The following is a 10,769-nucleotide window of genomic DNA, read 5'->3' as shown; positions in this document are numbered from 1 at the left end:
ATTTGCGATGAAGGAGGTGGGGGTTACAAGGTCTGAGAGAAAAAAATAAGCGAGAAAATGGCTGCTAAAGTCTGGTGATTTCCAAAGCTTGAATGTTCTTAGAAATTGCAAATCTACGTATATTTTGTTTTCGTTTCTTTGATCAACGTTTTTCAGTAAAATCCATGGAGGAATGTGTTTTAAATGGACATTTGGTAAAAAAAACAACTGCCCAACGAGCTGGAAAAAGTCAGTCTCTCCAATTTTATCATTTTGACGAATCCCCGAGCATGGCACAAATTAGTGCGAGGTATGCTGACAAAAAGGGTTACTTTCTGCAATCCATGTATCAAGTTATTGGACGAAAATCGACACAGCGATCAAAATACATGTAGTGCAATAATTTATAGATTTTAAACTGATACATAATTTCGTATCTTACTCTTATCAGTAAATTGTATAAACTTAACATATAAATTTACGTAACTATGTCCATAGAGCTAAAATCCAAGAGGTAGCTCATTTGGTCAGCATGCCTCACATTAGTGCACACAGGGTGAGAGTGGTTGTGGCCGGGCCTGATTGTTTGTCCACTATGGGACTGACTCGTTAGCGAGGCCCAAACGTGGACTGGTAGGAAACAACGGGTCTGTCAATCGGTGTTCTGGGAGAAGGAGAGAGAACGAGGGAGAGAGAGCGAGGGAGAGAGAGAGAGGGGAGAAGCAGATAGAGAAAGAGAAAGAATGAGGGAGAAAAGGGAGAGAGACAGACAGAGAGAGAGAGAGAGAGAGAGAGAGAGAGAGAGAGAGAGAGAGAGAGAGAGAGAGAGAGAGAGAGAGAGAGAGAGAAGAAGAAGGGGGGGGGGGGGGGGCGCAGGTTGACAGAAAGGTTATGTTTTATGTTTTGTTATAGTAGAGGTTTTACGTCGCTCTCAACTGCATAAGGTCATATGAGCACCAAGGGGTGGATGTCAACAGAGAAGTCTACAAACCCAGAGAGAGAGGGAGACAGAGCGGAAGAGAGGGCGAGAGAGAGAGAGAGAGAGAATGAGAGAGAGAGAGAGAGAGAGAGAGAGAGAGAGAGAGAGAGAGAGAGAGAGGGGGGGGGGGCAAACACAGAGACAGCCATACAGAGGAGGGGTCAAAGAAGACAAACTGATCGTAAACAACTGTAATATCTCTGAAGTTCACATTATATCACTTTATGTTTATATTTACAAACGTGAAAGACAGGACACACTACCTTTCATTTAGAATATCGGTGGTAATCTTCTATTGTGAGTTCTACTCTAAGACGATCTGTAATTGTCCGTGTCGTGGTAAGAGATTTAACGCACCTTACAATAAAATTAACGGGGGTGGGAGGGCGCCACTAGTACGTCCTACTCCTTTATTTTCCTTCAGTAGTTTCTGTCTGTCTGTCTGTCTTACTCTCTCCCATCACTGATTGACCATTATTGTGTCGATCTTCTTCTCCTTATTCAAACAAACTATTTCAACAAAGACATGAGACAGTTTCATTTGTTCGCTCATATACTTTAATCCTTTAAGAACGTAGTAGAGGCATATGTTCAACCAGCAGCAGACTAAAGCCAATGTTAAGACACATTCGAACCTTCGTAAACAAATCAAAAACATGAGTTTGCATATTCCGTAGCATTCTCGTTATTGCCTGCCTTAGAGAAATCTGATAAATGAAATACAACTGGAATACCTGTATGGACATTGAGCTTCTGTGCAAGGCATCGTGGTGAAATCGGGCGCTCGTCGATATAATGAAATCAAAGAAACCGCATTTTCCCGCCTTTTTGACAATTGTTTTGGAATTTTTATTTTATGGCTCAGTACCTTTGATATCAATTTCAAAACACGTTTCTGTGTAGATGTTATGGACAATCTTTGATTAAAGGCACACAAATGTAAATATTCACTTTCCAAGTACTCTCAAGCTATATATGGATATCACCAAACTAGGGTGGGGTGGGGGGGTTCTCGTGGCCTAGAGGTTAAGGTGCTAGCCTCTCGTTCAATAGGACCCGGGTTCGAATACGGATAGCCACGGACTTTTTTCTTTTCTAAATTGTCTCCTTTCACCTCCTTGAGTGGCGAGGCCTGCAAACTACTCGCACTGCCACGCACAAAAAATAACGTGACTTCCAACAGTGCCAAGATCTAAACGACGAACTTGTTCAATGTCTCAGCAGACTGAACTCTCCTCGACTGTATTTGTTTGTTGGTTCTTTTGCACAATAGGTGACCCCTACAGGTAAAACGTATTTTTTACTTGCAATTCTTAGTATTACTCTGCCCACAATCTTCCACAATGAATGTGACCGCTGCTGTTTTTTATTGAACTTCCAACGTTCTGGCCAAACAGTCCGTCAACGTGGTTTATCCAGGCCGAAGCGTAATTCGCCCTTCGCAAAATTATATCAATGTAATCCACCGGTCAAGTTCTTCAAACGTCCAAATACCGATGCCAACCAGGGAAACGGGTCGCCGGGCCAGCAGTAGTCTCGACAATCGCTGGCCCGGATACAAATCAACTAATGTACATCAATGACGAAATTTCTGGACATCGCTTCCTGGTTGACACAGGAGCGCAAGTTTCTGATATTCCAGCAACAACGCAGGAACGTCATGCAGGCCCTTCGAATACCCCACTCCAGGCGGCGAACGGCACCCCTATTCTAGCCTATGGTGCACGCACTGTATCATTACATATCAACAGCCGCGAATACAGCGCTCGCCTCGAACTTGCTGATGTCAATCATCCGCTCCTTGGAGCTGATTTCCTCCTTGCCCACAAACTCGTCGTCGGCCTTCGCCGTCTACATCTGACAGAGACAGACTCGTACAAATCAAAACAACGAGAGAGCAAGAACTCGCCACGATTGACCACAATTCAAATTAGTTTGGAAAGATTCTCAATGAATTCCCATCTATCTTCCAACCAACATTCTCGTCCAAAAACGTGAAACACTGAGTCAAACACCACATCACAACAACTGCTCCACCAGTTTTTGTCCGAACCAGGAGACTGGCCCCAGATAAACTTGCAGCAACCAAAAAGGAATTTATTTGATTGGAGGAAATAGGAATAATTCGGAAGTCCAACAGCCCATGGACATCGCCATTGCACATGGTGCCTAAATCAGACAATACGTGGTCACCTTGTCGTGATTACCGGCAGCTCAACGAGAAAACAGTTCCCGACCGCTGCCCCGTTAAACATATCCAAGATTTCACAGCTTGTCTACATGGTAAAACCATATTTTCAAAACTAGACCTGGTCCGTAGTCACCACCAAGTTCCTATCCACCTTGATGATATCCCCAAAACAGCTGATATAAATCCATTCGGTTTTTTCGAATTCGTCCGCATGCCGTTTGGTCCCCAAGACGCAGCCCGGGCATTCTAAAGACTGATGGATACAGTTCTACAAGGCATTGATTGGGCCTTCGATTACCTGGACGACATTCTTATTGCGAGCGAGGACACCAATCAACACAAAGAGGATATCCGCCGCCTGCAAGATGCTGGCCTCATCATTCGCCTAGGGAAATGCCTTTTCGGCGTCCAATCCCTGGAATTTCTGTGTCACAGTGTTTTCCAAACAGGGCACTACCCCCTTCTCATCGAAGGTCTAAGCCATCCCAAAATCATCCACGTTGAAAGGTCTTCAAGAGTTCTTGGGGATGATCAACTTTTACCATCGCTTTCTTCCAAATGTAGCTGACATACTCCAACCCCTCAATGCATCCTTGACAGGCACCAATTCTAAGAAAACGTTGCGTTGGACAGACGAGATGACGAAAGCATTCGAATTTAGCAAGAGAGTGCCTTCCAACCCTACATTACTCGTTCATCCAGATCCAAAAGCGAACATTGCCTTGTCTACCGACGGGTCTGACCTAGGCCTTGGAGCAGACTTAGAACAACGCATTGGCAGTCGATGGCAACCTCTCAGATTTTTTTGCCGAAAGTTACGCCCCCATTCGACTAAATACAGTACGTATGACAGGGAGCTCCTCGCCTTGTACCTAGCATGCCGACACTTTAGCTACTACCTTGAAGGAAGAACGTTCACTGCGTACAGTGACCACAAACCCCTGGCTGACATTGTAAAAAAAAGTATCCGACCCACTGTCTGTTCGGCAACAGCGACAACTCACTTTCGTTTCGGAAATTACAACCGATGTACAGCGCATCTCCGGAAAAGACAACATCGTGGCAGATTGTCTATTTCGACCAAAAGTAGAAGCCGCATCGCTGGGTATCAACTACACCGCCATGGCCAAAGCCCAAGACAACTTTGGAAGCATCTAACAAACAAGCCTCCAAATCGTCTCCATGACAACACAGGACAATGGTGCACTGTTCCTTTGCGATATCTCGACAAAAAATCCATTTCCTGTTGTTCCCTCAGGATTCCAAAAATAAGTGTTTTTTTTACACTTTTCACTGTCTGTCACATCCAGGAAGAAAGGCCACCCGAAAATAATCTCTAAAATATTTGTGTAGCAAGGAATGCGGAAAATGATTTATCAATGGACTCGAGAATGTATCCACTATCAACATCAAAGATACAAACACACACAAAAGCATCTCTTGAAAAGCTGAAAGTCACAGAAAAGCGCTTCAGTCACATACATGTGGACCTGGTCCGTCCTCCTCCACCATCAGATGGTTTCACTCATCTTTTCACAATTAATCGACAGTACTACACGCTGACCAGAGATAATACCATTGTGGGACAACACAAGATATATCTTCTGATCAAGGACCCCAGTTCACCTAATCAAAATGGTCTGAAATAGCGGAAAGTTTGGGTGTCAGGTTGCTTAGAACAACTGCACCTCCAATCCAACGGACGTGTGGAACGTTTTTACCGTAGTCTGAAAACATCCCTGAAGGCACACTCCCAGGCCCACAATTAGGATTGATGAGATACCGAGGACCTTACTGGGTCTTCGGACTGCCCCTATAGAGGACAGCAGAGTTTCATCAGACGAACTCGTCTATGGTGAGGCGTTGACTGTCCCAGGTGATTTTATATCCGGCGAGATCCATCCATGGTCAACCCAGCATTTTCCTAATGTTACTGCACCTAAGATTAGCTGTGATTCGTCAAAACTTCTGCCGACTTCTGCACATCGTGTTCCTGGGACGTATGTCCCCAAATCCCTCCAGCAAGCTAAATTCGTTTTCATTAGAAATTATGCCCATCGGGGACCCCTACAACGCCCATATGCCAGTCCTTACAAAGTTCGTCGCCAGGCGATAAGACCCAGGAATCAGAGTTGGCACATGAGAGGATGTCGTACCTACTGACTGTTTGAAACCTGCTCATACTAACATCTTAGATCTCTCGCCACTGGTCATCTCAGGCCAACACGGCCGCCCACCATCAAAGCACCCCCGATCCAGCTGTGCTTTCTTCACCCTTCACGCCTGCAACAAGTACAAGTCGTTCTGGACGTTAGATATGCAGACAGTTGCCATGTCATTGCTAGGGGGGGGGGGGTGTGACGATGCCTGCACACCATACTTCGCACTGCACCCCAAACTGCTCGCACTGCCGAGCACCAAAAAGAGACATGTTTATGACTTGACTTCACTTCCAACAGTACCTACACCAAAGAGTTTACATAACAAGAGGGGCCACTTTTCTCTTTGAGCCAATTAAAAAAGTGTCCTCAAAATTCGGTGGCGCCCTCTTCGCAAAAGCGCACCCTTTGCGAACAGAGTTACTCTACTTGAGTTTAAAATATCAAAGTGAAACTAGCAAGTTTTAAAATAAATTTCGGAAGAACGCTTTTATCAAATGGTTACGCTGACAAAAAACCTCTTCCGGAGGAAAGGGTGATCGTTTTCTTCGTTTAACTTGACTTTAGAATGAAAGGAGAGAGGTCATAAAAAAACAACAACTAAAACTCCACACTGAACGAACCCGAACTGCTGATGAACAGCAGTCGATCTGCGCACGCAAGGAGGTGCTATTCCTATTCTTCTCCTGGAAAAACGAAAGAGAACTTCAAAACAGACTGCAGCGCCATCTGAAGCAAAGAGCGAACTCCCTGCCGACACCTTTTTGGCTGAGTGGCCCATCTTGTTATGTACTATCTTTGCCTATACTAGACGACGAACTCGTTCAATGCCTCAGCAGACTGAACTCTCCTCAACTTCATTTGTTTGTTGTTTCCATGCCACAATTTCTTGCTCTCAAGCAATGTTCTGTTGTCTGCTTTCGTGTCAACTTTCTATCCCCACCCACTCTCCTCCTTTGCCCCCTCCTTTGGGCTCCTGACTCTTTCTGCAGCCTTTCTACTGCTACTTTTTGGCTCCTTACTGCTGGCTTTTAGCCATGCCTTTGATCTTATGGCAGGAAAGATCTACACCTAGCTTCCTCGGACAAGGACAAAAAATCCCGGAGGTCCTGTGTGCAGGTTGCGCACGTTAAAGATTCCTTGGTTGTCTAAAATCGATAAGAGTAGGCTTCTACCCGGGCAAAATTCAAAATTTCTACCAACTGAAAATATTTAATGTGTCCCGTCCGCTCATATGACCGTATGCAGATGCGAGCGCCGTAAAACACTTACCGAAAATAAAAACTTTGACAGCCATTTTCTTGCTAATTTAATTACCTCAAAAACCAGGCAGCCCATACCTCCTTCCTCAATCGCAAATATATATTCATGACAGATGGGTATCTTTTTCTTTAAAAGTAAAACAAAGAACCAAGCTTTATGATTATACTAATAACTCCGTATGCCCAGAAATTGACGAGCGACTAATTTCACCACGTTGAGACACATGCTATATTTATCTTTTTCCCAGTTTCATAACTCAAGGCATCTTCAAGTGTTGGCAAATGACCAGAATGCGCCTCCTCAAAGTGTAAAAAAATGTCTGTCATGACGAGGTGGAATTAGGCGCTCGTCGATTTTTTGGGCATGTGAAGTTGTTGATATCATTTTCAAGCTTGTTTATTTGTCTTGTTTTCGGTGAAAAAAAATGCCCTTGTACCTTGAATAGAAGTAGAGATACCTGCAAGAGATTTCAGAGGTAAAATAGGTGAAAACATGATTGCCAATGTCTAATGACATATAAAGCTTGAGAGTCACTGAAAACTGCAAAGTTATACTTTCCATGCCTTTAATCAACATTTTAGATGAACAAAAAGATGCTCAACCAAAAAGAAAAAAACCCACACAAAAATGAGGTAGAAATTTCAAAACGGGAGGAAAAATATCAGTTTCTTTCATTTATTATTCTTGCGAGCGCCTGTTTCACCACGGTGCCTCCCATTTTGTGTAAGCCGCAAGGGTTTTCTCGCAGTGCTTATCGATTTTTAGGCCCCGGCACGACCAAGTGACCACTGCCTGTATCGACCACTCTTGTCGCGTCACTGACGCTTTATACATTACCAGGAGGTGTCACCTATTGGTCAGTGTGGATGAACTCAGTGTTGAGAGACACAGCGTAAATGGACATTAAGACAAGATGACATAGTGGTCATTGAAGAGGGACACAGTGTAGATAGATAGTGCGCAAATTGGCACAGTGAGATAAGAAACAGTGGCAGATGTGGATGGACACAGTGAGATGTAAGGGCACAGCGGTCAGTTCAGATGGTCTCAGTTAGACATGATGTAGTGGTGATCAGCTTGAATGGACACAGTGAGACATATGACACAGTGATCAGTGTAAATGTGATGACACAGTGGTCAGTGCAGATGGATACCATGTAGATGGACACAGTGAGACATAATGACACAGTTGTCAGTGCAGGTAGACACACTATAGATGGACACCGCGCAGTGGAACTAAAGTGAGATGATAAACCAGTGGTCAGTGTAGATGGACATAATGAGATATGATAGATCAGTGGTGTGTGCAAATGGACACAGAGAGACATGATGGTGCAGTGATCAATGTAGATAGACACAGTGTAGATGAACATAGCCTCGAGGAACACAGTTTAAATGGACACAGAGACACATGATGGACTACCGGTCAGTGTACATGGACACAGGGCAATGGGACAAAGTGAGGCACGATGATGCAGAGGTCAGTGTAGATACACATTGAGAGACATAATGTCATAGCGGTCAGCGTAGATGGACACAGCGTAGAAAGACGCAATTGAGGCATAATGAAAAAGTTGTCAACATGATGCGAAAAAAACGTGCAAGGATCACAATATACGTCTTTCAGTGCTCGTTTTACATACTTCGTAAAGTGACTTGATCTTCTGCGTGCGGGCTTCGACGTTCTACATGTAAGTGTATTCTAGAATACGATAAGATAAGATAAGAAACTTCTTTATTGTCCAGTTCCTGGCACATTGGTTTGGTGTTTCACCGCATACACACATACACACAAAAGGTAATATTTGTCGAGTGTCTCGGTATTTCTGCTGGGATTTGTATCTCTCTTAGCCCAAACTGACATGAACTGACAGGGTCGCCTCCTAAATTAAATGATCTAAATCGTTTCGATGAGGAAGTAACATATTATTTACATTTTTTTAAAACACCGAACATCAAAACCTGAGATTTCACCCAACAAAATGTTTATTTATTTAATGTCGAAAGAACAAAGACAGGTTTTTGTTTGATTTTGTTTTTGTTTAGGTTTTTTTTTGTCAAGTTGTTTTTTCTTGGGTTTATCAAGCATTCGGTTACTTTGTGGTTCCAGGATACAAATTTAAGAAAAAGTGGACCACTTCGAGGAAAAAGTATCTGTTACACTTAGATAGTATGTGTGAAGTATGTGTGAGTAGGTGCAGGAGGCCTTAAATTGAAACCCTATCTGTAAGCCCAGCTGGGGTCATTGTGTTCCCCCGGGGTTGTATTCTTCACATTTTAGAACACTTCTAGTACGAAGATCTCTTTGAAACTTTCAGTATTTCTCAAAAAATCATTTTGACAGACTGTTATGCAAAGCGTACGGATCGGATTAAGAAGTAAATTTCCTCTTTGGAAAGCGGTAGCACAGAGTTCCTCACGTGGTATGGATACGGTAGTAAAACACGACGTACGGATAGGGTTGAATGGTGTTTAGGTAGTTATTTGTAGTTTTCTTTAGTTGGTGTTTTGATTTGTGTGTGATTTTGCAGGTGTTTTCACACCCATATCGACACAAAACAAAGTGACCGAGTTGATGTCCATGCATAGACTTTTATTATCATATTTTATACTCTGCAATCTGACGTCGTTCTACTTCTCCAGGGAGTGCAACAAAGTTCTATCTGCCCAGTACCTAATTTTGATAAATTTGAAGTAAAAAGAAAATGTAAGTTTCACAATATGTCAAGCGTTTTCGAATGCACTTCACTGAATATCTTGATAACGACTGCGAGTAGTCTTAATATTTTGATAGTGCAGTAAAACATTTTTGGTTTCTGACCTCATGGTCTTAGAATACAGCCAAAAATGTCAGATAGAACTTGGTAATTCTAAGGTACCGACTTGACTCAAAATTGGAGCTCAGACTATAACAGGTGGCTCTCGTGGCCTAGAGGTTAAGGTGTTGGCCTCTCATTCAAAGGTCCCGGGTTCGAATCCGGGTAGCGATCGAAAAAATTTCTTCTCTAAAACTGTCTCCTTTCACCTCCTTTCCTGCTCTCTAGCAATATTCTGTCGTCTGCTTTCGTCTCCTCTTTCTGCCCCCACCCCCCTCATCTCCTTTGCCCCTCCTCTGGGCTCATGAGTCTTTCTGCAGCCATTCTACTGCTACTCCTTGACTTCTTCTCACAGCTGTCTTTCTGCCATACCCCTGATCTTCTGGTAGGAAAGATCTACACCTAGCCTTCTCGGACAAGGGCGAAAAATCCCGGAGGGCCCGTGTGCAAGTTACGCACGTTAAAGATCCCTTGGTGGTCTAAAATCGAAACGAGTAGGCTTCAGCCTTCACCCGGGCAAAAATTCAAAATTTTCAACCAACTAAAAGTATTAGGTGTGTACCGCGCGCTCATATTATGACCTTATGCAATTGCGAGCGCCGTAAAACACTTACCAAAAAAAAAAAAAAAAAAAAAAAAAAAGACTAAAACAGCACCTTCAAATGGATGGCTGGTGCCTCTGTAATTACGTTTTTGACGGTCTGGTCAATTTGGAAGGATGAGAAGGAAAAAAGAGGAAAAGGTTTCGTGGACACTCGTGTAGAAAAGGGAGAATAGTGTTCTGCCCATCATTTGAGCGCCCGCGGTGCACACGCTTCAGCAGAGAAGCTTTTGGAGAGAAAAAAACAACAACAAAAAACAAACAAAAAAGGCGGTATCAATAGAGCAGTCAAGGACATGATATTTTTTTTAAAGTACAGTAAGAGTATATGCAGTTTTTACAATTTCACTGGAGAGTCAAGGAATGAATGTTGTTACTAAGAAAATAAACATTTTTGTAAATATTCCAAGTGAACATTTAAAAAAAAAAAAAAACAATTTGGATAATGACTTTCCCCTTATCTCTGAAGCAAAAACTGTTGTTTCCTTGGTAACAATAATCAGTTGTCATTTTCTGTTTGTTTTGGGGTTTTGTGGGAGGGGGGATTGGGGAAGGAGTGGTTGTTTTGTTTTGTTTTGTTGTTTTTTTCTATTTGGCTCTCGCGTAAAATTGTAAAAACTGCATAATATACTTCACTTTAAAAAAAGACGGCAGAATTCAAGTTTATGGATCCATACAACTGTCCAGTGTTGTTGCGGTAGGTGCCTCTCTTTTCCTGTGGTCACAATCCCGTTGTGAAACAGTTTTGGTTTGTTTGTTTTTTTGTTTTTTTTTCGGGGGG

The 10,769-nt window shown here is 43.0% G+C and overlaps 1 protein-coding gene across 1 annotated transcript in view; it reads left to right on the top strand.

Moving 5' to 3' along the window:
• The first annotated feature begins 6,999 nt into the window (after positions 1-6,999).
• Positions 7,000-10,769, top strand: part of LOC101857254 (glycoprotein 3-alpha-L-fucosyltransferase A) — a 24,889-nt gene continuing 21,119 nt past the window's right edge. The window contains exon 1 of the mRNA XM_035970007.1: positions 7,000-8,262. The gene's annotated coding sequence lies outside the window, so the exon portion shown is untranslated. The remainder of the gene's footprint in view (positions 8,263-10,769) is intronic.

This window comes from Aplysia californica, unplaced genomic scaffold (assembly GCF_000002075.1).
Source record: "Aplysia californica isolate F4 #8 unplaced genomic scaffold, AplCal3.0 scaffold00208, whole genome shotgun sequence".
Classification (NCBI taxonomy): domain Eukaryota; kingdom Metazoa; phylum Mollusca; class Gastropoda; order Aplysiida; family Aplysiidae; genus Aplysia; species Aplysia californica.
Note: the sequence above shows the minus strand (reverse complement) of the source record. Positions and strands in the feature narration are given on the sequence as shown.